Genomic DNA, 23,504 nt, shown 5'->3' with positions numbered 1-23,504 from the left:
TTTCATCAAAAAGGTCCTTTACATTCTTAGTTAAGCTAATTCCTAGGTACTTTATTTTCTTTGAGGCTATTATGAAAGGAGTTGCTTTCCTGATTGTTGCCTCATTCCTCTCACTTTTGGCGTAAAGGAAGGCAGTTGCTTTTTGAGGGTTGATTTTATAGCCTGCTACTCTTCCAAAGGCTTGAATCAGCTCAAGGAGCTTGGGAGTAGAGTCTATAGGATTCTTTAAATACAGAATCATGTCATCTGCAAAGAGGGATAGTTTTATTTCCTCTTTCCCTACTTGGATCCCCTTTATGCTTGCTTCTTGCCTTACTGCACTGGCTAGGAATTCTAGTACTATGTTAAAGAGTAGTGGAGAGAGTGGGCATCCTTGTCTCGTTCCTGATTTTAGAGGGAATGGCTTTAGATTTTCACCATTAAGTGTAATACTAGCAGTAGGTTTCTCATACACAGCCTTTATTACATTGAGGAATGTTCCATGGATTCCTAGTTTCTCCAGAGCTTTTAACATAAAGAGGTGTTGGATCTTGTCAAATGCCTTTTCTGCATCTATTGAGACAATCATGTGATTTTTGTCCTTGCTCCTGTTGATGTGTTGAATTATATTAATTGATTTACGTATGTTGAATCAGCTTTGCCTCCCTGTGATGAATCCAGTTTGATCATAGTGTATAATTTTTTTGATGAGTTGTTGTAGACGGTTGGCCAGTATTTTATTGAGAAGTTTTGCATCGATGTTCATCAAAGATATAGGTCTATAGTTCTCTTTCTTTGATGAATCTCTGTCTGGTTTGGGGATGAGGGTTATACTGGCTTCATAGAATGAGTTTTGGTAAGGAACCTTCATTTTCAATTTCGTTGAAGAGCTTGAGGAGTATTGGTGTGAGCTCTGCTTTGAAGACCTTATAGAATTCAGCTGTGAATCCATCTGGCCCTGGGCATTTCTTAGGTGGAAGTTCTCTAATTGCCATTTCTATTTCAGAGCTTGAAATAGGCCTGTTGAGTTGGCTTAGTCCTTCTTGGTTCAGTGTGGGTATGTTAATATTAGCTAGGAATTCATCCATTTCATCTAGATTCTCAAATTTATTGGCATAAAGATTTGAGAAGTATTCCCTCATGATATTCTGAATCTTGGTAATTTCTGTCGTGATATTACCATTTTCATCTGCGATTTTGTTTATTTCGATGTGCTCTCTTCTTTTTTTGGTAAGATTTGCTAAGGGCTTGTCAATTTTGTTAATTCTTTCAAAGAACCAACTCCTTGTTTTGTTGATTCTTTCTATAGTTTTTTTGGATTCCAAATCATTTAATTCTGCTTTGATTTTAATAATTTGCTTTCTTCTACTGGGATTAGGGTTGGTTTATTGCTCTTTTTCCAGGAGCTTAAGGTGAGACATTAACTTGTTGGTTTGCAATTTTTCCAACTTGTTGTTGTAGGCACTCAGCGCTATAAATTTTCCTCTGAGTACTGCCTTTGCTGTGTCCCAAAGGAGTTGGTATTTTGTGTGCTCCTTACTGTTAAATTTCATAAACTGTTGGATTTCTGTTCTGATCTCTTCGATGATCCATTGGTGATTCAAAAATGTGTTGTTCAGTCTCCATGAGTTACAGGGTTTTCGTTGGTGGAGATGTGTGTTCAGTTCCAGTTTGATGCCTTTGTGGTCTGAGAGTGTGCATGGAATAATTTCAGTATTTCTGAATTGGACAGGTTTGTTTTATGGCCTAAGATGTGATCTATTTTGGAAAATGTTCCATGTGCTGCTGAGAAAAACGTATATTGTGTTGTTGCTGGGTGGAATATTCTGCAGATGTCTGTTAGATCTAGTTGGTCTATATAGTTGTTCAGTTCTAAGGTTTCTCTGTTGAGTTTTTGCCTTGTTGATCTGTCCATAGGTGAGAGTGGTGTGTTAAAGTCACCGACAATCACTGTATTTCGATCTATGTATGGTTTCAGTGTAAGTAAAGTTTGCTTGATGAAGTTCGGAGCTCCGGGATTGGGTGTGTAAATATTTAGGATCGTTATGTCTTCCTGGAGGAAAGATCACTTTAGTAGTATGTAGTAACCTTCTTTGTCTTTTCTTACTAATTTTAGTTTAAAGTCTATTTTATCTGATATGAGGATGGCAACTCCAGCCTGTTTATTGGGGCCGTTAGCTTGATAGAGTTTATTCCAACCTCTCACTTTCAAAAGATGATTGTTTTTTGGGGTAAGATGTGTCTCTTAAAGACAGCAGGACGATGGCTCTTGCTTTTTGATCCAACTAGACAGCCTATGCCATTTAATTGGAGAGTTAAGTCCATTGATATTGAGAGTTAGGATTGAGAGATATTTATTAGTTCCTACCATTTTTAAAAGCTTTTATTAGGTTACTGAACCCTTTTCCCTGGCTGCCTTTAGGATCCTTTTTTTGGTTTCTATTGATCCAGTTCGCATTACGATGTGGCGGTGGGATGTTCTTTTCTGGTCAGGTCTGTTTGGGGTTCTAAAAGCTTCTTGTATCTGGATGGGTCTGCCCTTCTGGATATTTGGGAAATTCTCTGAGATGATTCTCTGAAGTATATTTCCAATACCATTGACCTCTTTCTCCACGCCCTCCTCAATACCAATTAGCCTTAAATTAGGCTTCCTAATTGTATCTTGGACCTCCTAAAGCGCTCTCTCATTTTTCCTAGATTTGGATTGACTCATTTTCTGTTCTCATTTTCTCTATAATAACTAAATTATCTTCAGCCCCGGAAATTCTCTCCTCTGCATTGTCTAACCTGCTATCAAAGCTATCTACTTTATTTTTCATCTCCCTTGCTACTAATTGCGCATTTTTGATGCCTTGCATCTCTTCTTTTAGATCATGTATGGATTTCTTTAGCTCCTTGATTTCCATTTGAGTGTTTAGCTCAGTAGCTTTATTTTCTTTGAACATTTGCTGGAGTTCGGTCACCTTTTTATTTGTGGATTCTATGAATTCAGCCATCTTTCTTTGAAAAACCTTTATTATGTCCTCCTTTATGGCTTCTTCTGTTTCACTTATCACCTTGTTTATGGTTTCCTTTTGTTCAGCTATGGCTTCCTCCCTTATCTCTTTCTTTATATTTTCACATTTTTCATTAATGATGTTTATCAATTGCATTTGTATAGCACTTGGAAGACTCTCCTCTAGGTTTGCCAGTGCCTGTTCCATTGGCTGTTTACATTGGGTGGAGGGAGTGGGGGATGCTATTCCTTGATTTGACATTTTTTCTTGAGTTTCTTGTTCTGCCCATTTGAAAATGGGAGCAAGATTAATACTAAACACGATTATAGTTTTTCAGATGTAACCAACCTAGACTTCTGTAGCTGGCAGACTCTAGATGTTCACAAGTTTTGATTGGTGTTATCACTCTTTCTTTTTGTGCAGTTACCGACTAGTGTAATAATTCACTGATAAGCAATTTATATCCAAAACAATAAGCCTCTCAATACAATCTCTATTGTCTTTAAGTCCCTCTGAGCCTAGAGAATAATTAAACACCTAGATATACAGTGTTGCTCAACAGCCATCAAGTGTACATCCATGTAGTATAAGGGTTGAAAGGGGAGCAGAGGTCCAGAGATAGGAAAATAGAATGAGAGAGGTCAGGGGGTAAGTAGGTAGCGTATTTGAGTACAAAGTTTGGAAAGTATTAGAATAAAACTTATGTGTTGCTGCGCAACTAGCTCTTAGCCCAACCAGTGGCCTCACAGTGGACCATGGGATGGATCTGCAAGCTTCCGTCTGAGCGCGGTTGGCGGACGTTTTCCTGTGCTGCTTCCAGGGGCGGCCCCAAGCCAAGGGTCTGGGGATTGAGAGTTTCAGGGGCTCTCAGCAGAACCAGCAGGAGACCCCTCTGTTCCCAGGGGCGGGGCCCAGCTGGGGACGTGGGCTCCCAGGGCAGAGCCAACCTTTTTTGTTCTCAGAAGGGGAGCTTGGCTGCTGGTAGGCCCTTCAGATCCCTGCTGTGTTTCCACTGCTTTGTCAGAGTCTGTGACTGTGGGGGGGGGGGGCCTCGGTGGTGTCTTCCTCAGAATTCCCAGCTGGAGGATGCCCCGCTCAAGAATTGAGGGGGGGCAGATGCTGGCTCCTATTTACCCGCACCCCGTACCCACTGTTGTAAGGCAGGGTCCCAACGCCCTCCACTCTCCTGATCCAGTGGCTGGGGAGAGGAGCCTGGTGGGAGGGTGGGAGCTGGGACAGCTCTGCCTCCCCTGGTGGGGTGCTGAGTCTTAGGGTCTGCCGGCTTGTCAGTCTCCAGTCAATAGCCTGAGGGAGGGAGCTGTTGAGGGAAGGGACAGGATTCTAAATTCCTTGCCCCCCTGCTCCTGCCAGTCTTTCTCGGGCGGGGTGTTGGGGTCTGAGTTAAGTTCTATTGCTTGGCACACGCTCCGCTTTCCCGATGTGTTTGGGGATGCACTGTATTACTCATGCCTCTGCGTCCGTCTGCGGGTGCTCCACGGTGGTGGGGAGTCTTTCACTCCCCTTGGGTCTCCGCCGCCGCCTGTGTTCTGCGTCTGGGTTCTGCTGCTTGCTGTTCTGGTTCCGCGTCTGGGTTCTGCTGCTTCCGCTGTTCGCTGGCCCGGTTCTGTGCTGGTTTCTGCAGCCGTTGGGCTCCCAGCCTGGCGCCCTCCACTGCCACCACTTTTCGTGGATTAGAGCCGGTGCCCGCCGCCGCTTTCGCCGTGGAGCCGGCACCCGCTCAAGCCGCTTTTTGCGGCTTGGTCCGGCGCCAGCTGCTGCTTTTCGCGGCTTTCCATGGCTTTGGGCGAGAGGTGGGGGAGGGGTCTTCGCGTTCCGAATTCTTTGAGAAAGTTGGATGTGAGCTTTATCTGGATTTCTTTTCCGGTTTGAGTCCTTCTCCGTTGCTTTTTGAGTTTGTTGTTGTGGATTTCTTTAGGTAGTTGGCTCGTGGGACTCCCTGGTTCTCTCTTTTTGTCAGAGAAAGCTAGGCAGCATCCCTATTGTCTCGGCGCCATCTTGATTTGATTTATAAACAAATTCCACGATCATAGATTATTTATTTTTGCTTTTCACAAATAGTAACTCTAACAAAACTATTACAAATTATTTTGGAAACTGTTAAGTTACATAGTTATTGTAGTAAAAATAATGGTCTGTTTTCAAAACATGCTCATCTCCCAAATACCATATCTTGGAGAAAATCTGCTACAAGGGACATTGAAAACACAGAATTTATTGGGTATTCTTATCTATTAATGTTTCCCAATGGATCTCTCTGCCATTACATTAAATGACAATTCTGTATACGTAAACTTCTGTGGCACAAATGTGCACCTGTACAGTCATAACTTGGCACCATCCTGGGACTTATCTAGAAAGTATATCCCCTTAACACATGTATCACTTCCAGCAGCCAAGTATTTATTCGATAGGTATGGCGGGAGCAATAGTAAATTATATAGATTAAGTGTACTTTTTGTGACTTAAGAACAACATGCAGACCAAGGAATGGTTGATATTCAATTAGATCTTACCCAGAGCCTCTTGACAGAGGCGTGCTGCAAAGTTCTAGAAACATATACCTCTGACCAGATGCCTCGATTATTCCCCAAGATAAGAAGCAAAATTCCAAGGGATAGAACAAAATCTTCTGACTGGAACATTCCAAAGGTCAAAGGTAACACTTAATTCTAATCTACTCCAGGATTTACAGTTTCTGTTCCTGTTCTGAATTTAAGCAACTTTTCTTTTTTTGTATCCATACCCAAATGAGGAAAGTAATTGATCTGCCAAATTAAGTAAATTAGGCACTGGAAATTATATGAAAATGCAACAATGAAAGAAATAGGAAAATGAAAAAAGAAGAGAAAAACAATCCAAGATCAGAATAGAAAATACACAACCTTCAAATAAAATAGACAAAAATAATCGATAATTTAGTCCTATGAAAACCATCGATAACAACAAAGAAAAGGAACTTTGTATCAAAGCAGTTTCAATGCAGTACACAATATAAGCTTGAGATTACATCCATGTGTTATTATAAGTCAATAATGAACAAAAAATGCAATTGGTATAAATGGAAGTAAAGAAAAATACAAAATAAAACATAGATACAAGATAAAAACAAATACAAGATAAAATACAAGATAAAAACATAGTCACAAAAGTAGAGAGACAGCCAACCAACTGGGAAAAGATATTCACCAACAATACATCTGACAAATGCTTAATATCCAGTATCTACAGGGAACTCAAGAAACTAATCCCCCCCAAACCCAATAAACCATTCACTAAATGAGCAAGGGAACTAAAGGGAGACTTATCAGAAGAAGAGATTAAAATGGCAGAAAAGCATATGAGAAAATGTTCATCATCTATGGTCATAAAGGAAATGCAAATAAAAACAACCTTAAGATACCACCTTACCCCAACAAGAATGGCCAAGATTTTGAACTCAGACAATGACAATTGCTGGCAGGGTTGTGGAGAAAAAGGAACCCTACTACACTGCTGGTGGGAATGCAGACTAGTTCAGCCACTCTGGAAAGCAGTGTGGAGGTTTCTTAAAGAACTAAAAATAGACCTTCCCTATGATCCCGCCATACCACTTCTGGGCATCTATCCTGAACATCATGACCCAAGGTATTATAAGGACACCTGCTCAGCTATGTTCATCTCTGCACTATTCACAATAGCCAGGCGATGGAAATAATTCAGATGCCCTACTGCAGATGAATGGATACAGAAAATGTGGTATATATACAGAATGAAATTCTACATATCCAACAGACAAGATAAAATAATGGCAATCACAGGGAAGTGGATGAATCTACAGGGAAGTGGATGATTTGAGTGGATGTCTCACTCAAATCATGTTGAGTGAGACAAGTCAAGACCTAAGGATCAAAAGGCGCATGGTATCCTTAATATGTGGCTATTAAATCCAAAGAGTACAAGAGCGAGGACTCAATAACTGCATACCCAAAGCTATGGACATGGTAATGGAAATATAAACATAACTATATAGACATAAAACCCTATGACTCTATAGACATAATGTTTTATTTCATAAATTAATATGTTTCTATGACATACAAACCCTTAGCCTAATTGTGATTAAGTTCTAAATACTATGTCCCAGTGATGGTAAATAGAGATTCCCTCCTTGAACACTTGTATGTTAAACTTGTCATTTAAAATATGATGTAAAAATCAACGTTAATAAATTCTTTTTAAAAAGCCACTGCAGGAGCTGCAACTGAAGTAAAGAAAAACACAAAATAATTAAAATGAAGGACTTTTTATTTACATTATTAATAATTATGAGAATTAATATAACACTTTTTATCTCTAAATGTCTGTTCAGTAGTAAGTCCCTTTTCTGTAATAACATTCCATGGAAAGTATATAAATTATGTGTGTTCAGAAATATTTCAAATAAGTACATTTGTGATGACAATCCTGGCTTTTAATTACTAGACATAAATTTTACCTTTTCAAGTTACTGACTTTATTCCAAGCTTTATGGGAAGAGTTTCAGGCAATATTACCTTTTTCAGATTTGGAATAGAAAGCAAACAGATGCTATTCTGCTTTTCTTCATTTTACTGAGGATTAACTATGCTAGTGTGTTAAACATGTCCCAAATTGTATGTCTATAGAAAGAAATGAGACTATCTTCTTATCCAAATATCTCTGCTAAACAAAGTTTGTAATAATATTTAAGTAAAATCTACGTTCTTGACTTACCAGGATACACATCTGCATATTGGCATCATTTTGTAGAGTGTTTCATTTGTCCAGTGTTGTCTTTTTTTCATATACACCTTGGTTTGCTCAGTTTACAGCAAATTCATTCATATGTTGCGAATCTTGGGTCACAGCATACCTGTCAATAGGAGCATGGAGTGATTAAAAGATGCTGGCATATGTATGCCATAGATCATGAGGGATAACACTGCCAGAGGATAAGTTAATTAGAAAGAATAAGAGAAACTAAATTAAACCCTGCCATCCACTTGCCCCAATTCAGAGACATTGATCAGCTGAAGCTTCTAAGAATTTCTTTTTTTAAATTGTATTTAATAAAAGGGTTACATGATATTTTCCAGAGAGAAGGTGCATTAATTCACATGCATTGATACCCTTCCACATGTCTTGGTCCCCATTACCCTCCCTCCCACCCCCCTTCTTTGTTTTCCCCCCTTCCCTGTCCTATTTCAAGTAACCAAATACAAATGTATCCAATATATCAGAAAACAAAGTGAGATATTGTGACAATATGAGATAATACAGGAACAGCAAAAGAGATGAGAGATAACATAGTAACTTAAGGACAGCAATCATTTGTTATATGGCTTTTGTTTCAATATCCTAGAGGTCCATTCAATTAGCTTCATATTATATGGCCTTATGCATCAAGTTTTTACTCTATTGCAAATCTTTGCTATTAGAGCCCAAGGTTTCTACTGGTTATGATGAATGAGGGAAACCATTGAGCCTAAGTTCCTTTGGGTCTGGCTTACTTCACTTAATATGATTTTTTCTAAGTCTTTCCATTTCCTAACAAATGGGGCAATGTCGTTTTTTCTGACAGCACCATAGAATTCCATTGTGTACAAATACCACATCTTGTAGATCCATTCATCAACTGAGGGACATCTAGGTTGGTTCCATATCTTTGCTATGGTGAATAATGCTGCAATGAACATTGATGTGCTAGTGGATTTAGTATGCCCTAGTTTCTGGATGGTTGGGTAAATGCCAAGTAGTGGAATTCCTGGGTCATAGGGAAGCTCTATGTTTAGCCTTTTGAGGCACTGCCATACTGCTTTCCATAGTGGTTGAACGAGTTTGCACTCCCACCAACAGTGTAGTAGTGATCCCTCCTGGCCACATCCCCTCCAGCATCTGATGTTATTAGCTTTCCTTATCCTGGCCATTCTAACTGGAGTGAGGTGGAATCTTAGAGTTGTTTTGATTTGCATTTCTTTTATGGCCAGAGATGTTGAGCATTTCTTCATGTGTCTATAAGCCATTTTTGTTTCTTCTTCAGAGAAGACTCTCTTTAAGTCTTTGGCCCATCTTTTAATGGGATGGTTGTTACTTTGGAGATTAGTTTTGAAGTGATTTAAATTTTTGAGCTGTTGATATATTTTAGATATGAGGCTTTTGTCCGTTGTGTGATTGGTGAAGATCTTCTTTTACTCTGTAGGCTTCCTAACTAATTTACTAGCTATGTCCTTTGCCATACAAAAGCTCTGCAGTTTAATGCAATCCCACTTATCCAGCCTTTCTCTGATTTGTTGTGATTCTTGGTCCTTATTAAGAAAGTTTCACCCTGTGCCAGGGAGGCCTAGTGTATCTCCTATTCCTTCTTGTAAAGTTTTCAGTGTGTCAGTTTTTACCTCCAGGTCTTTGATCCATTTGGAGTTAATTCTAGTGCAAGGTGACAAAGAAGGATCCAACTTTAGTTTTCTGCAGGTGCTTAACCAGTTCTGCCAGCACAACTTGTTGAAGAGGCTGTCTTTCTTCCATTCTGTTTTTTTTGGCTCCCTTGTCAAAGATTAGGTGGCCATAGGTCTGTGGTTTAATATCTGGGTCCTCAGTTCTATTCCATTGTTCTTCAGGCCTGTTCTCATGCCAAAAGAATTTCATCTCGAAGTATCAAAGTCCTTAATGATATTTTCTTAATTTCCTGCTCCCAAGATTTCTGCAGTGTCAAAAGCTGAGCTACCAATACAAAGCTTTACCTTAGAAACACGGGAGTGAGATGAAGAAATCTCCAACTCTTCCAAGAGGCAAATTTGTCATACAAATAATCGCAGAAGAAAATTAAGAAATCTTTTAGTTATTAAAATCTGCTCTTTTGCTAAGAAGCAACAAAAAGCCTGCTAAGATCTCAGTTTACACAGTGACAGCAGATTCACTGGCTTCTCAATGGGCTGGTCCCATGGTCTGAAAATTCTGTATAGAATTATCAAAGTAAATAAAAAAGAATTCATCTTCCTTTATTTTTTTCACATGCAGCGATTTCTTAAGCACTTTGCATTTTGGTGGTTCCACACTATGGGGAGAATAATCTATTTATTTTGTGACATTGCCTATGCCAAATCCTGTCACCTTGTGCTGATGATGTGCTGACCCTGTCCTGCTTTCACAGGGAAGCAGGATGGTTTTGTCTTCTTACCATTAGTTCACTCTTAGTAATTGTACAGTAAAGTCAAGCCCTGTGGTGTATCAACAAATAGTCAAAGAGTCTCCATTGATTTCTGTACTCTGGGACTGACTAAAGCCCACTTCATCTCTGATAAGGGGAGGCGGAGAAACGCCAGAGGGGTGGCCTCTGGAGGAACCCCGCTTTCTGGTCATCCGTGAGGACAGGTCATGCTCCTGCCCTGTGAATGCGAGTAGGTTACACGTAGAGAGGAGTTATTTGGCCTCCCCAGAGTGAGCTTTTGGAATCTTCTCTAATAAACCCAGGGAGGCCAGGTTTGTTTTAGAATAATTCTCTTCATGAATTCTCTTGTGATGGTGTTGGGGCCCTTTCTCCTGGCTTCGGTTTTCCCTCTACCTAACGCTGTAATTTTCTGTCTTGATCATTCTCTCCTTTGTTTCCATCTCCTTTTATAAAACACATATGATGCTGTGAACAGAAAATAAATTATTTATACAATAAAAAAAATCTGCTCTTTACATTTACTGAAATACACTTTGAATATTACTTAATTATCCCAGAAAACGATTTATTTTTATTTTTCTCAAGTGAATCAAAATATAAAGAAGTATAAAGTTTTAAAACTATTTACAAGATTATAGAATTTTGTTGGACACTAGAGTTTATAGCAAATCTGATTAATTGCCACTCATAATTACAGTTTCATTCCAGTGGTTATTGCTTGTCAGTATCAATTAATAGCGCAACAAAAACCTCATTCATCCCAGAATATTAAAGAGTGATGGCTCATGGGAATTATGCTAAACTAGCACTTTCAATTAGATCTTGAATTTTATAGGGTACTGAATAATAGTTTATGAGTGTATAATAGTACCAGTGAGTTATTGTTGAATAGTAATTACTATAATCATGCATGTTTGTCTGGAGAATTGTAATTAATATTGTCTTTATGTTTAAAAATAGGCTATTGTAATTAATTTTCACCTAATGTATAGGTTCTGAAGTTTATTATGTAAGAAAATTAGCTACAAAAATAACATGTTACAATTATCTAGAAGTGTACAGTGTGACTGTTGTTTGGAGTGAAAAGATTAAAGATGAACTACCAACATGAAAAACTAAGCATTCTATCAAAAGTCTGAATGCTAGATTCCACTCTTCCTTTTCTACTGTATGAATACATTTCCATGTAAATTTGTAAATTTGGTATAAAAGCAAAATGGAATTCAACACAACTTGTTAATTGGAGGTTAAAATTTGAAATTTTGTCCACTTTCAGAATCTTTTTGAATTTGCTTTCAAAATTATTTTGCTTATGCAATTCACTTTTCATCAACCTGCAGGAAATGAGAAAGTATATGAATTTCAAACTCAATGCCATAAATTCAAGCTTTGCTTTTACTTGATAATATTTTATAAAGAAAACAGTAGACAAGGGCATTTACTACCTCCTTAAAAAGATATTGAAGAATGTGTTAATCAGCCCTAAATTTAAAATTCAAAATCTCAAATTTTAGTTTTGAATACTGAATAAAATAAATCCTTGTAGGTTTATAATCCAATTTCTTTCTTTTTTATTTAGCATAACAGTACCAGTAGTATTCTACTGTGAGAGGAAAAAAAGAATCAGGACTATTTGATCAATTAAGTGAAGTTTGAAAAAATATAACAATTTGGGTAATATGAAAATCACTAACTTGACTGAATTACAATAGACTGCCTTAGCACATTGGAAAAATGAGTGATTCGGCTTAGACAAAGACATTCACATTGCTTTGGTTGTGATTTTTATCAACTAGGTTTATTGAATTGATCAAATTTTCTTCCAATTTTATTCATGAAGCTCAAATTATGCCATGTTTTATTTTAAGTTACTGTTTCACCATTATTGAATTAAGAAGCTTTGTCAGAAGCTGGGCTCTGTGGCTCACACCTGTAATCCTAGCTACTCAGGAGGCTGAGATCTGAGGCTCAAGGGGTAGGGTAGTGGCCTTGAGCTGAAGGCCCAGGCACAGTGCCCAGGCCCAGAGTTCAAGCCCCACAACAGACAAAAAATAAATAAATAAGCTGTGTCAGTTTCAATATAAGAAGTTTAAATGAGTGTAGAGAGAATAAAATTAGAATGTAAGTAATTTTGAGGTCAAATGTCATCATGTCGAAACCTGGGAATACTATTTATTACTCTACATGAATTCTTCCACAAATATTGCTTAAGATACCATTAAGAACTCTTGAGCTCATATTTGCATAAAGGCTATTAAACTATTTCTGCCTTTCTTGCCACTGCTAAAAACCTGTTCATTTATCTGAAATAAATGTTGAACTCATAGTGCTTCTAGAATTAAATGGCCTGTGTTCTGTTCAGATTTTTTTTTAGTACCAGTTCTATGATTTATAGACAGTAGCTTTGATTTTTCTCCTCTGTAATAGTTTGTTATACTTAATTAATGAATAAATAAATAATAGGTATAAGCATGTAGAAGAGAATCAGGACATTAACAGCAAAGGTGAATGCATTAATTTTATTAGTTTTCAATGAAGGATTGGATTGTCAAAAATGGATTTCCCAAATTTAGGTCAAGCCCAGATGTCTATTTTCCTGGTGACTGATTCTATGTTGTTGATTTCTGCTCATCAGTCTGGCCTGAACATTGGCTTTAGGAGCCTCATGATGTAGTATAGTTTTTAGCTCTGTGAGATCAGCAAACATGACAGCAATGTCTTCTATATCTTGAAACATGTCATTTATAACATTCATAACAATGTCAAAATGACACGGATGGATAAGGAGCTTTCTGGCATACCAATCTGGTTCTCCTTGCCAGAGTGAAGTTGATCCACTAATCTCACACTCTGTAGTAAAGTGGTACAAACAGCTTTGCATTTGCTTAACAGGATTATGATTCAACTCATAGGTCTCTAGTTTAAGCATGGCCTGGCATGAAAGATACTGTGAAATGGCTTCTTGAGATACACAACTAACAATATCTGGCTTTAAATAACCTCTTAATTAAGGTATTAAGGAAACAATGAATAGACTTAATATCTCACTAATTAGAAAGTAGTTGTCTTTATAACTTTTACTAAGGACAGAGGAGAATGAGAAACCAAAGCACAGAAAAATTTTATTGTCATTATCACAACTTGACCTGCATGGATTCTTCAAATATTTTATAAACAAATAGTCACATTTTCAGTGTGCAAGATGCAATGAATTATAATTATTTGGGAACATAATTTTGTCTGGTATTACCTCCAACCATGCATAATTACCTCTAAATAATCATGTATCTTTTGTAAGTCCCATAAATGAAAATGCATACAATAAAAGTAAGAGTAGGTGAAGGCTATTATTCACAAATTTCCATTTCAATGAGTCTTAATGGAACTCAAGAATCTAGATTTTTATTTCCATTGATTTTGCAAGCAGTCCATAATCCTTTTCATTTAAATACTGAATGAAGGACTTTATTGAAATTCATTATAAGTTTTCCTTTTCTCAAAATGATTTATTGTAGATCCTTATTAAAAAAAACATGGTTTTCTATTACTTGAAACATTAATATGTCAAAATCTATCCTATAAACAATTTCTTGATCACATAAATATTGTATACAGAGAAACATGTCTCAACATGTAAAATACTACACTATGAAACTTAAATTACACTACTCTGATTGACTTAACTAGATGATTGCGGATTTCAAATATTCACTGAAAAGTCACAGTCTAGGAAGAAAGTTTTAGGGAGGACAGGTTTAAAAGGCTTACTAGAATAACAATCTTTTCTCCCCCCATTTATCCCATTCTATGATAAATATTTGATCAAATTCAGGGCGAGGCCTGAGCAAAGCATTTCAGATCTGATCTCAGTGGCTTGCAGAAGACAGACAGCCATTAATTACCTAAAAGATAGATGAATGGTTGAAAAGTGAACATCACTATTGAGAAGCAGGTATTATTAGCAGTTGACTGTTTTACCCAGCTTTATTTCCATTCCTCTTCTGTAAAGATGTGTAATTCTCATTTGCATCCTTGCCATTTTCTCCCAGTCTGCTCCTAAGCCTGCTAGGGAGTGATGGGTGAAGGGAATCAATCTCGGGGCATTCATGCAACCTTGGCCCCTTATCAACCTTTGTGATGGTAAATATTCTTGCCCTCCAATCACACAGCCTGTGAAGAGAAATTTGGGGAAAGAACAAAGCATTCTACTCCTGAGTTTTCTACCTACCTTCCTTCTAGTTATCCGGGGAGGCCAGAGTTAGTGCATGCCAAATTTCTGTCTGTCATTATCCTCTCCACTTTTATACCCTCCGTTTATGCTGGGCACTCTCTTCTTCATCAAGCCAGAATCTACATAGCTCAACACTTATAAGTTGACATATTCTATAGTATATCTGAGTAAGATCTTAATAACCTCAAGGAACAATTACAAAAATCTCTTACTCTGTCTGTAGGTGAATGACATATCACTTCCACTGACTTTTGCACCTTGCTGGCTTTGCCACAGTAGTTTCAAGGGGTGGGGTGCATAGTGAAAGCTGTATGAGTGCAAGAGAAATGGAAATCAAGTAGCTGGAATTCTGATGTTGCCAAGGTACTTCTTTGTGCTTTGAGATAGTCATTTATTGATTGGAAAGATGGGGCTATATTGATAATGGCATAAATCAATTAAAAGAACTGCCTTGGTATTCATTTCAATGGTGAACATCTGGAACAAGTAGCAGAATAACACAATTAATTCACTTTCTGTGAATTGATTCAGATGTATCAATTCATTACTTCATCCATGCTTCCTGTTGCCTTTCATATCAATATATTTCTTTGCTTGGTTTCCCATTCCTCTTTAAAGTTCAGTCAAAATTTCAAGTTTTCTTTATCACAATGGCATTTCTGTAAGGAACGTTGCTTCATGGATTACAGGTTATGCAATGTTTTTGAAGTAATATTAAGCAGGATGCTAACGTTACATCATTCGAGAACATTTTTAATTAGTAAAATTAACTTCGCTCACTCACAGTAACTTACTGAAAAATGTTAAGAGAAGTCAAGCAAGCTGCTTCCTATTGAACGCACATAAAATTTGCTCCTATAACACTATTACCACTTAACCTAGCAAGTTGTCTTATGAAAATGATATTAAAATCCTGCATAAATATAGCAATAAAAATTCCATATCTCACATCAATCTATTCAGAGATTGACTATTATTTTACCATAAACCTTAGGCAATACAAATACTGTATTTTGGTAGTTTGTCTGTTTGTTTTTGAGTTTTTTGGTTGTTTTGCTTTGTTTTTGTTGGTGACTGAGATCTGAATTTATGGACTCGTGCTTGCTAGGCTGGTATTCTACCTACCACTTGAGCCAAACCCCCAACTCAGCTTTCTGCTCATATTTTTGAAATGGAATCTAGAGAACTTTTCTGTAAGGTAGGGCTAAACTGTGACTTTCTGAATAGTTCAGGATTATAACCTTGAGCCACCGGTGCGAAGCTACCATGGAGATGTTACTGAGTCAATTTTATTATTATATTGTTATTAGTATTTACAAGTTCTCAGAGCTCCTTTGGTGTATGGACATCCCTCTTAAGCTTATAAAGCACAGCATGGTGTCCTGGAGAAACCCTGCATAGATTACCTAACCTTGCTGAAAAAAAATCATCTCAGGAAAATGAAAAAAATTTGCAAATGGAAATGTGAAGACTTGTTATTAAAAACATTGTCTAAACCAACATGCAGTGATGACAATAGGTCATGCTAAAGCTATAGATCAACCATACCATCCATCTCCAGTCAGAAACTGAAGTTTAAATGGTCTCTGGAAACACTGTCATGTAAATGCTAGGGGAGGATTTCCTTTATTTGCACATTATCTTTAAAGTTCCTTGGGGCTTACAAGGGAAGAGAAAGCTCACCTAGGAAAACCATGTGTTTCTTCTGGAGAATAGAACAAATGAAAACCTAACAGGTATCCTGATAGAGGTGGACAAACAAATATAGAATAGGTGGCATTCAAGTTGTGTTCATCTGTACATTACCTTTCACACATCTCTTTTTTTTTTCAGTGCTTGAGTTTGAACTGAAAGATTTTAGCTTGCAAGGCAAGCATTCAACCACTTAAGCAGTACCCATTTTGCTTTATTTTTCAGATAACATCTCATGTTTTTGTCTAAACTAGACAATCCAGATTTCAGTTCTCCTATTTATATCCTCCATATAGTTAGGATAACATTTATGGCCACCACACCTGGCCTAACAGACTTTTTTTTCTTATTTAAATATGTGTCCAGAACATCTCCAGTTAAAAGTCAATATTGTTCCTGAGAGTTAACAAGTGCTAATAGTAGAGGTACATTTGTAGGGTAAATAATCTACATTTTGCTGCAAAAAATCTGAACTACAAAGTACAGAATAGAGTGTGTACAGTAAGAAATTTCATCATTTATGGGAAGCATTTCCTTTGGTAAGAAAGAAGGATGGGTGCAATGGCTCACCCCTGTAATCCTAGCTACTCAAGAGGCTGAGATCTGAGGATTGTGGTTCAAAGCCAGCCTGGGAACCAAAGTCCATGAGACTCTTATCTCCAATTAACTTCAAGAAATCTGGAAGTGGGGCTGTGGCTCAAGGGATGGTGTAGTAGCCTTGAGCTGAAGAGCTCAAGAACAGTGCCCAGGCCCAGAGTTCAAGTCCTAGGACTGATAAAAAGCAAAGCAAGAAAAAAGAAGAGAGAGAGAGAGAGAGAGAGAGAGAGAGAGAGAGAGAGAGAGAGAGAGAGAGAGAGAAGAAAGAAAGAAATTCTAAAGGGATAGATGATAATCCCTAAATATTATTTGACAGAGCTTGCTCCAGATATAATGACAATATCACTACTTGTTGACTTTACCTACTAATACCTCATCAGCTGCTGAATTTCGTTTGCAGTTTGACTTTGCTTTTCTCTACATGTTCTATGCTGATTTTTTACCTCTGCTTTTGTTTCTATATTTTTTCATTCTTTTTCTCTAATTAAATCAAATTTTATGGAAAGCAACTGTTTTCCTCAATGATTTTTAAATTGTTATTTTGAAGGTTATACCCAGAGGAGTTGCAGTAGCATAAGACAGGTAATGAGTACAGTGAACAGTATCACCCTTTCCTTTTTATTTTTTTTTAAATAAAAATATCCAGGAAAATCTAGGGAAGCAAGTGCTTTCCAATCTCAATTACACATAGTATTCTGGAGTTTTGTTAGCTTGGCTTTGCTTTTTAATTCTAACACTACCCAACAATAATTAAATCTCTAGAAATCTGGAGGCTGAGCAATCTGGACAGAAGTACTTTTACAAAATTGTCCTCAGGTGAACTAATACTCAGTGAGGCTTGATAATTGCTGGCTAAAGCCCTCAGAAATAAGACAGAGTTTGCATAGCTCCTGTAATTGTCCATAAAAAACATTGTTATGAAAACAAGCATTTAAATACTTTAATTAAATTGGAAGTCAGGCCTTCAGGGTACTATAGTACTTTGGGCTTATCTTTATTGTGTTATTTTTGCTTTATTTTGTTTTTTGCTTTTACTTTTTTTATTCATGTTTATGTATACATGTATTCTTTATTACTTATTAATAGGCATACAAAAGAGTCAGTTTAGCATGCCCATTATTTTTGTAGCAAAACAGGATCTTGAATTCAGGCCAGGTTTCTCTACCTTTTTTGCTCAAGTGGAGCTTTACCAGTTGGTTCCCCTTCTGGCTTTTCCTGGCTATTTGTTGAAGAGTGTCATGGATTCTTCTGCCCAGCTTGGGTTCGCACTCTTATCTTCAGATCTCAGTCTCCTGTGTGAGTACAGGCCCTAATGTATCTATTATATAAGCCAAGTGTCTTGATCAATCCCACATTCCATTCCATCATTCTACCGTCTCTCACACTCCTCTTTTATCAATAGTCTTATCAAATTTCCTACTTTCATTTTCACATAAGTATTTTGAGTATCATGAGTGTTTGATGCACAATTTCTTGAGCTTGTCTTACCATAACATGTACTTAATCACAAAGTGTCATTTTGGCTCTCCCATTCCTGATGTATAGAAACTATGTTTTACCATTCTGTTCATTTCACACTTTCCTAGCATTTAAACAAAAGGTTTTAAAAATGAAAAAAAAAACTACACGACAGGTAGAGAACAGTTTTGTTTGCCATACAGAAGCTCTGCGGTTTAATGCAGTCCCACTTGGAATCTTATATTGGTGAATGGAAATTAATGATCCACAAGTGACAGGGTTCAGTATTTTAATTAAATGTGAGCTGTTGCAGATGATAACTTCTTACATCAATCCTTCCCAAATAATAAATTTGAGAAGTCACTCTTCTATCATCTTCACAATTTTGTGAGGCACCATGTTGGGTTATGAAGAAAGGTATTTTGATGAAGTATATTAGCATCTAGCATTTTCTGTGGCCACATCAGTCCTATGGTAAACACAACTGAGCCTGTCAAAGGTTAACTTTTAAACCATGTTTGTGCTATTACTTAGGTTAACTAGCACTAAAATTTGTATTTTTTAGTTAATGAAATTGAAGCAAAAAATGTTTGCTAAACATATTCTACTATAGCTCTCTGAAACAAAGTATGATTGTTTGAAGAAATGTATTCCAATTGCTAACTCTCTAATTCCCTTTTTTAAAAAATTTTTTGCCAGTCCTGGGCTTGAATTCAGGGCCTGAGCTTTCTCAAGGCTAGAGCTCTACCACTTGAGCCTCAGCACCACTTCTGGCTTTTTCTATGTATGTAGAACCAGGGATATCAAATCCGGGTCTTTGTGCATGCTAGGCAAGCACTCTACCACTAGACCAAACTCCTGGCCCCTCTAATTTCCATTTTTAATAAGTTTATTAGCAGCCTTTAGTTGTACAAAGGAATTTCATTCTGATAGGTCCACAAATGAACAGTGTGCCTTGAACAGACTTAATCCTCCACCATCAGTCTCTGTCATCTCCACTTTCTCCTTCCCAAACCCACAGGGGTCATTGTTCCATTTTTACACATATTAAATCATGTTTTGAGCATATTCAACTCCTTTATTTTTTCTTTTAGTCCTACCCCACCCCCATTAGTAATCACAGCCCTAGGTTTTGCATCCTTGTTTTCAGTGTGTGCTAATTGCCCAAAGGGATTTTACCTTGATATTTTGTGCATACATACAGTAGTTTAATGAGATCAGTTCCTTCATTTATTCATTTCAACCTATAAAAAGCAAAAGCAAAACAACATAAAAACCTATTTACACCGTCTAGTCTGAGTGTGGTAATAGAGGAGCTGTTCTTCAGATCTCCACAGGCTATTTGAATGATAATCTCTAGAAGCCTTCTGCCCTTGTGATAAGTGGTCAAAATGAGGAAGGAGGCTTCAAAGGACTAAAAGCTAAGGTGTGAAAAGAGAATGCCAGGTGATCACTACAGTTTGTATTTGTATATTTCTGATGAAAGTTTTGTAGGAAGGATCAGAATGGCCTCTTCCTTTTCTTGTTCTGAATTTATATTCTCCTGTTCATTTCATTCCTGGCTCACTATATATTTGATTTATTGAAAACATTTCTTGTCAACAAACTCTTCAAATTATGTGGTAGTATTCCAGTTTCATTTATGTGAAAGACAGATTTCCTTTCTGGCATAGTAAGAGATCATTTATGCCCATTTAACAGCACTGATGATGTGCCAACATCACAGTAAGTTTTGAACACACTGTCCTTGTCCAAATTATCCTCACATTTACCTATGGAAACTACTTGATAAAGAAATGATTTCCAAGTAAGTGTTTATGTGCTGCAGTAGAAATATATATATAAAATTTTAAGTTATATGTTAGAAATACTGAACTGCTATAATCCTAATTCCTCAAATATTAATTTAAACCTAATTCTACAACTACTATTAATTCAATACATAATGTATAATTACATTCTTTTGCACCCTTTGATACTTTTAATCCACTGGAAATATATTTGTCTGCCATGAAACTGAAGCAGACTATGTCTGCTTGATTGTCCATTGCTTTAAACTATTTCCTAAACAAAATATCTGGACATCAGTAGGAATTATCCAGTTCTTGTGACCTGGGTGTCTCCTGATTCCAGCCTTGGCAAGCCACCTGCGAAAACCCCCATAGCAAACCATGAATAATAAATAGCAGTGAGCTGTATAGTACATTCAGTGCAATGTCCATTGAATCAGAACATTAACTTCAGGAACACATAGCCTGTACAAAATGAAGTCACTTTCAAATCATTGAGGAACCACATTCCAAATATTTGGTGATAATTATCATTCTTGTTTGAGTATTTATCTATCAGGGGTCATGTGGGCCCTGAATATGAAAATGTCCTGCAATAATTTCTTTTTTTCTTTTAATTTTTTTAATTTATTTTTGGGGTGATGTACAGAGGGGTTACAGGTACATTCATCAGGTAGTGGGTGTATTACTACTTGAACATTGTTACCCCTTCCCATGTTTTTTTTCCCTACTTTCCCTCCTCCCATCCCCTTCCACTCATTTTTTCCCCTTAACTTCCCTTTTCCAAATAAACAAACAAATGTATATACATCAGGTAACAGAGTCAGAAGCAGTAACAACATGAGATAAACCGTAAGGGAAAAAGAAGAGAAAAGAAATAGCTTCACACAGTACATCAAGAACAATAATCACAAAGATAAACCTATTTTCTCATCCATCCTATATGGCCACATGCACATAGCTTCTGAGCTACTATGATCCTCTGCCATGAGAATCCCAGGCTTACACCAATTGTTACAAATGAGGGAAATTGTGGAGCCCATGTTTCCCTGGGTCTGGCTTGCTTAATCAATATGGTTTTCCCAAGTCTCCATTTCCTTATGAATGGGGCGATGTTGTTCTTTCTGATGGCAGCACAGAATTCCACTGTGTATAAATATTACGTCTTGTTGATCCACTCATCCACTGAGGTGCTTCTGGGTTGGTTCCATACCTTAGATATGGTGAATAATGCTGCAGTGAACATGGATGGGCTGGTAGGTTTAGTATGGACTTGTTTGTAGAAACTTGGGTAAATGCCAAGAAGTAGGATTGCTGGGTCATAGGAGAGCTCTATGTCTTTTGAGGAATCACCATACTGCTTTCTATAGTGGTTGAATGAATTTACACTCCCACCAACAGTCCTGCAATAATTTCTTAGGTCTGCATTCTAAATATTTTGTCCATTGACATCTTAATGGATGTTCCCTTGTCTTCTCTCTCTGTCTCTGTCCCTGTCTCTGTCTGATTCTGTGTGTGTGGGGGGGGGGGGGTGGCACTGTAGTGCCCTTTCTCTGCCACAGGTTATCAGCAGCTTGAAGTGACAGAGCTAAGATAGAAAGATAGTTCTTCTCTAATGAACTGGTTTTAAATGAAAGGAAAATTGAACCCATGTTTTTTGGTCTGTCTCCCAGGTTATAGAGACTGACTATCGCATTAAAACACCAGCTGTTTATATGTTGGAGTTGGTTGACCAGTTTAATGATTTTGGAATCTGTCTGTTCTCCTCTTCTTTTAGCCAACATGGAGATCATGAGGCTTTCATTCTCTCCAAATTTTCCCTGAAGTAAAACATCACAAATGGTCATGAAAAGGCAATGGTATTGCCTGCTGTGGACTCCAGACTTGGTGTGCTGTTATTTTAGCAGTAGTAATAAACATTATGCAACTGGCTTTGTGATTCATGCTTCAGTGACCTCATAAATTTACTCACATTGCATTTATATAAGCCAAGAAAACATTGTTCTTTCATTTCCTGACTCTAACCCCTTTCCCTGGCCTTCCCTTCAAACATTCAGTAGTAGAAATGAAGTACATCAAGTTAGGCTAACCATAGCCTGAGGCTTATAATTTAATCTTCATACATTTAACTTCATTCATTTGATTAATTATTCAGATTCATTGGTCTTTTCTTTCTTTTGTGGTGTGGTTTGATCTTTTTTGCATGTTTGCACTACTGAGTTGGGCTAAGGTGATCTAGCACAATGACAAGAAGGGATCCTTGCAGTCCTTCCCTATACTTGAGTCTGTACTTTCAGAAGATTATGAGTAAGTCTCTCCTCAGACTCATCCCTGACCTCTTCCTGGGCATTCTCTACAGACACACTGCTGAATTTCATGGCTGAGATAAACCTGGGTGGAAGCTGTGATATCGAGAACAAAGTCCAAGAATAATGACATCTGGCTAGATCTGGCGCATGTTTATGTTGTGTGTGTGTGTGTGTGTGCATTTGCATGTATTTAGATATGTGTTTTGCCACATTCTCCAGGGGAGTCTGCTGCCTTTTAATCCTGTCTTCTATGCAAATTCTGAAATAGTCACAGGATTGTAGACTGGACTTTATTCTTACTCATTCCATTCCTGCCCTTTTGTTTACAACCCCCACAAACACATACAGTTGGAAAAGTTTATTTTTATATTGTAATTTTTAAAGGGGTTACAGTTATATTTGCCAGATAGTAGGTGCATTACTTCTCACACATTGATTCCCCTTCTTATGTTTCTGTCCCTATTTCCCTCCTCTCACACCTCCCAATCATATTTTCCCCCTTCCCTTTCCTATTTCAAATAAACAACTAAAAGTATATACAATTTGCCAGGTAACAAGTCAGATAAAGTAACAAACCAAAGGGCAACAAAAGAGAAGAGAAATAACACAGTGTATTAAGAACAACACCCACACAAAATAAAATGGGGACAGCTTCATGTTGATAAGACTGTATTCCACCTCATGTTTTCTCAGAGTTCCATAAGGAGATGCAGCATCTCTCATCTCAACATCATTTGAAGATCCATTCCATGAAACAAGCCCAGAGCTCATAAGGTTGACTCTACCACCTTGAATCATGTTTCATTTTATTTTGTTTTCCCTCCTACTATTCCCTGCCTTGCAAGGGACAGATTTTTCTTTTCCTGCCCTTGTCTTTTATTTTTCTTACTTAATGACTCAAGCCTCATGATGAACTGCAAAAAAGAATTCCTTCTTTACATGATGAAATACATTCCATGATCTGCCACTTTCATTATTAGGTATTCTTTCTCAAATGAACTAACAAATACAGTTATTTTATTTCCTTTCAACCTATTTTTCTTACTACCTCCCTATCCTCTCTCTTTCCTTTTATATGTCAAAAATACCAATATCATCCTTTTTGGGGGGAGAGGGAATTGTTAGGAAGTTGAGAATTCTCGTTTAAATGGTACCTCATACGTCATTCCTTAGAAAAACTAACAAAATGAACACTGAGAAATTGACACTTGAAAAATGTAGGGAGAGGTCAAGAAAAGAAGAGTGGATTAATGGAAAGAAGATAGGGAG

Source organism: Megascapheus bottae, chromosome 12, assembly GCF_031878675.1.
Source record: "Megascapheus bottae isolate mThoBot1 chromosome 12, mThoBot2.hap1, whole genome shotgun sequence".
NCBI lineage: Eukaryota > Metazoa > Chordata > Mammalia > Rodentia > Geomyidae > Megascapheus > Megascapheus bottae.
The sequence above is the reverse complement of the archived record's forward strand: the minus strand, read 5'-3'. Positions refer to the sequence as shown.